The 4,982-nt window shown below is 36.5% G+C and overlaps 1 long non-coding RNA gene across 1 annotated transcript; it reads left to right on the forward strand.

Moving 5' to 3' along the window:
• The first annotated feature begins 2,417 nt into the window (after positions 1-2,417).
• Positions 2,418-4,356, forward strand: LOC145072427 (uncharacterized). Its single transcript, XR_013691023.1, has 3 exons — positions 2,418-2,540; positions 3,760-3,830; positions 4,261-4,356. It is a non-coding gene; the product is annotated as an uncharacterized LOC145072427 (long non-coding RNA).
• Positions 4,357-4,982: the final 626 nt, after the last annotated feature.

A 4,982-nucleotide genomic window follows, 5' to 3' on the forward strand; every position in this document is an offset into this window, starting at 1 on the left:
GGCATAGAATCAGAACGCCACCACCACCATGACCTCGAAAACAAGTTTAGAAAGACGAAGGAAGGCGTAGAAACCCTTCGTCGGAGTTCAGATCTATCTCGTCGCCATCTTCCTCGGCAAACCCTAGCTGCCGCCACCTTGGTTTCTCTCCTTCGCCATCAATTTTTGACCACAACCACCACCACCACCACCACCACCATATTCATATCACCTTCTCATGAGACTAGATCTTAACGACGACGGGGGGAACAAGTCTAAACCCTAGCAGCCACCACCTTCGACCCCCTGCTAGATCTATTCATCAATGACAATGACTTCGCTTGTACCACAAGATATGTTCGTTAATGACGATAAGGCTGGAGGGAGTGGTGCCACACTCCCTCATTTTGCCACACCCCCTTACCACACTCAAGGAGTGGTATACCATAGAGAGAGGAAAGAGAAAGAAGAGAGAGATAGAGAGAGATAGAGAGAAGGAGGAAGAGAGAGAGAAAGGAGCGCTCCCAAGAATGGCCGCACTCCCAAACCGCACTCCCCAAACCGCATAGAGGGGGCGGTGTTTCCTATGCCACATAGGCGTCATGTCATCCTTACCGCACTCCACTCCCTCTAGTCTAAGAGGGCGACGATGTTTGGGTTTGACGATTCGACAACGACCAGTTAGTCGTCACCGTTTGTCGTTGAGAGTGACGGTGACATAACTCTATGAACTTGGTGAAGGAAGTTCATGGAAGTAGTTCTGGTAACTGGGATAATGATGAAACTTTATATCAAAATCAGGAGATCAATGAGGGGAATCAACGAATTATTTCTTCAGATTCCACTTAGTCTTCGTCTCTATACGACAATGGGTTCACCGGGGGTTCCAAATGAACTCTTCTTTACTCATATTTTCCAATTAAAACAAACAAAATCTAGAAAGAAAATAATTAAAAAAAAAACAAAACGAAAATATGGTTGTGTTTTACAGATCTGAAGTGACAAGAAACAAAGAAGAAATAGAAAGGGAAGAACAATCAAGAATTTGCTGTGAAAATTAAGGAAGCTAAAAATGGAGATATTTTGGTTTCTTTGATTTGAGAGAGAGAGAGAGAGATAATTTGTTATTTTCTTAATTATTAAAATAAATAAATTAGTATTAGATTTAAAAAGAAATGAAAGAAAAATGAAAAATAAATACACCAAGGGTATTACAGTCATTTCACTATTTAGAGGGACCAAAAACGCAATGAAACTAGCTCAAAAGGACCACTAATCCAAAAAAATCGGGGTTTGGACTAAAATCCCCAAAAAAATACATACCACAGGGACCATTTTTGCAATTTTGTCTTGCAAATATGTCATTCTCATTCATTTATCATGTTTCATACATAAAATAATGAAAAATATATAGAGTAAATTACTGAAATCGTCCCTATGGTTTGGTCAAAATTGCACGTTTGGTCCCTAAATTTTTTTTTTGCACTCGGATCCTCTATGTGGTTTGATTTTGTTACGTTTTTCGTCCCTATGGTTTGGTCAAAATTGCACGTTTGGTCCCTAACTTTATGTATATAAGGGACGAAAAACGCAAAAAAATCAAACCAGAGGGACGATCCGAGTGCAAAAAAAAATTTAGGGACCAAACGTGCAATTTTGACCAAACCATAGGGACGATTTCAGTAATTTACTCAATTATATATATATTGCAAATTTATCATTCTCCTTAATGTAACATACAAGTACAAAACTGAAATTGTACATGTGAAGAATATGTTAAATTCTAACTATTATTAAAACATCGACACTAAACCAAAAAGGTTTATATTACATGTACAAAAGTTTACCTATAAAATATATAACTTAGAGCTTCTATCCCCCCCCCCACACACACACACACACACACACCACCACCACCACCACCAGAAAATAATAAAAGAAAATAATAATAAAACAAATTCTGAATGATGATAGAGTAAATGACCTGAATATTAGACATTTTAATGAATGGTTTTGGATCTTGAATGCTGAATAAACTCTGAATAATAGTCTTTTTAATGGATGATGAATGAACTATGCTATTTAGAAATATAAATTTCAACATAGAAGATTTTGAGAGTACTCAAGTTTTACACATCATAACTCTAATTTATTCATTTGGGGCAAAAACCCTTATTTTTACATGATAGAAGACTCTTCTGGAGAGTCCATGTAACGCCCCGGTTTTTCTCGGTACGTTTGGTTATTTTAATTTAATTATCCTTGTAACCTTGGGTTAATTTATTTAACCAATGTCTGATTTCTTATGTTATTGGACTCTTTTTATCATCTTGTAAACTCCTTTTATTGAAGTCCATGGACTATGGGCCTATTTGCAAAGTCCATCTAGTAAATAGTACTTAATGTGTTAATTGAGTCATTTGGAACACACACAAGAAAAACACTCTAAACCCTCCCTTTCTCTCTCTAAAATCGTCCTCTATCTCTTTGGGATCAAGAGCAGCCAAGGGGATGTTGTTTGGAGCTTAATTCTTGTTCATTTCCAGCCTTGATTCATATTGGTATGAATCTCCTTATCATTTCTTACAACTTGATTCATAACCTTGTTCTAGTTTTATGATTTCATCTTCACTTCTCCTCCTTCTTATTTGATTTGTAATTGTATGTTATACATCATCTCAAGATCCTATCTTCACCCTATATATGGTGGATGATGGATCTAGGGGATTACATGTGGCAAAAGATCATGGAAACCCTAAAAGGGAGAATGGTGATTTTATGTGCTTTATGTTCATTTTCATGTTGATTGTTATTACAATATTGTGGCAAAATGAAATCCTAATGATACCTAACCCTTTTTAGTACCACCATGATCATGGGGACTAAATTGGGATGATGAACATATCTTAAAATGTGTTTCAAAGGGAGAAGGATGGATAAGCCAAAAAGGAATCACGGGTGGCTACGATTCTGTTTTCCATCAGATATGTAGTCATTTTGTAAAACTCATATCTTGAGCTCTAGAACTCAAACGGACCCCAAACCAGTTCCAAAAGTTCACAAATTGAGTTTTCTAACTTTCTTAAGCAGGCCAACCTCACTGATAAGGACTTTATCTATGGGAAAGAATGGCATCTTTGCTGTTAGGTCGGATCCAGGTCTGTTCTGATATGTCATTTTGTTTTCATCATTTCTAAGGCTTGGAAAAGGATCCAGAGTGATTCCAAGTTTCTATATGTTCCTTATATTATGAGTTTAAGATCTGGAGAATATGGGGTGTTATTTCCAATTATAAATTGGTTAGAATGGATCCACACTCCAGATCAGTGGGCAGCCACCAGCTTTTGCTAGTGCTGTGATTGTCCACAATGTGAATTTTATATCTGGAGTTTGGGAGATGTTTTTCATTCAATTCCAACTCTGAGACTTTCATTTGTATTTCCTTTACTTCTATTAATTTTGGTTTGGACGAATTCTACTCACAAGTTAGGTAGAATTGGCCAACATCACTTCACTGTATTGTTGGAGACAGAAGCGATACACCATTTTGTAAAATTCATATTTAATTCATCTTTTGGAGTTAGAATGAGTTCTTTATAGTTGTGGAATCCTGAGCAATCATAGTTTCCTATAAAAATTAGTTAAAGCTATGTTTCTGTTTTAGATTTTGGAGTAAATCCGTTTTAAACAGCAGGTCTGTTTTAGAGACCTTGCTGTGATTACTCTTTTCTCAACTCATAGCTTCATTACTTCTCCTTTCTAACCTTTAGTCCTTCTTAGGTGAGGTTTTGAAGTTTGCTCAAGCTTGGTAGCATTATTTGATTCTTAGCTATCCTTACTACTCACTCAAGGTGAGTTCTCTCACACCGTTGTATTGATGATTGTGTTTGCTAGTTAGCTCGTGTGTGATTATTTGAATTTATTATAAAAGCATGCTATATAAGTATTGTTTTAATTCGTATATGTGCACTGTATGTAACTAATCATGGATATGGGGACACCACCAGAGGATACGGATTTACCGGTGCGGTGGGTAGGTAAGATCACCAACGTAATACTCATCGTGAGGTGCGGTGATTAGGGCCAAGTGATACGGGATCTTCCCGGTGCGGCTCAAACCTACAAGTCCTTCTTGTATTATTGGCGTTGATTCGTTCTTTGCCCTTATCATACAACTATAATTGGAAAATGGATTAGGGTTAGTAAATATGAATGTTAGTACAATGTATGTGTTTGAATTCACTAAGCTTTGTGCTTACGGTTTCCCTTATAACTTTTCAGGTGTTAAGATTAAAGAGGCTAAGGCTTGACGTGGAGCACCGGGACATCGCTACTAGTTATTTTTGTTGGGACCTTATTATTATTATTACTTCCGCACTTATTTTATATGATTATTAAGTTGATGAATTATGTTATGACTATTTCAGTTGTTTTAATTTAATTTATGATGGGTTTTAAAGGTTTAAAAATTTTGCAAAAAAAAAAAATTAGGTGTCACAAGTTGGAATCAGAGCCACAGTTTGAGGGAACTAGGCATTCTTGTGGATGTTCTAGACTCAAATTTGAGGTTCTATAAGAGTTTATTTTCTTTTTAAAAGAATTTTCAAAGTTTCTGAAGACTAGTAGTGGAAGATGTCGCGGTGTGCCAGTCGGCCAGCCAAGTAAGCCTTATTTCTTATGTTAAATGTTTATGTTAAATTGTTGACTATGAATTGAATTCTACTAGTCTTAAAATGTTAGATTACACACTTATTTAATGTTAACATGTGAGAGAGATGTAAAATTAATGGCTAGAGCGAGCTGGAAATTTTAAAACTAGACGCGAATGCGAAATTGGAACTTGTGTGGAAGGTAGTAGAAGGGCCCCTACTATTGGAAACATCGGTGCCGGTTTCGGGTCGGGGAAAGGTTGAGAAATTTTCGGCAAGCTAAGTGTTTCGTCTTCCTAGAAATATCTAGGCTGAATTATTTCTAAATATTTTCCTCCTTCTACGGATACAGAT

Source organism: Lactuca serriola, chromosome 9, assembly GCF_051521515.1.
Source record: "Lactuca serriola cultivar US96UC23 chromosome 9, Lser_US96UC23_V15, whole genome shotgun sequence".
Lineage (NCBI taxonomy): Eukaryota > Viridiplantae > Streptophyta > Magnoliopsida > Asterales > Asteraceae > Lactuca > Lactuca serriola.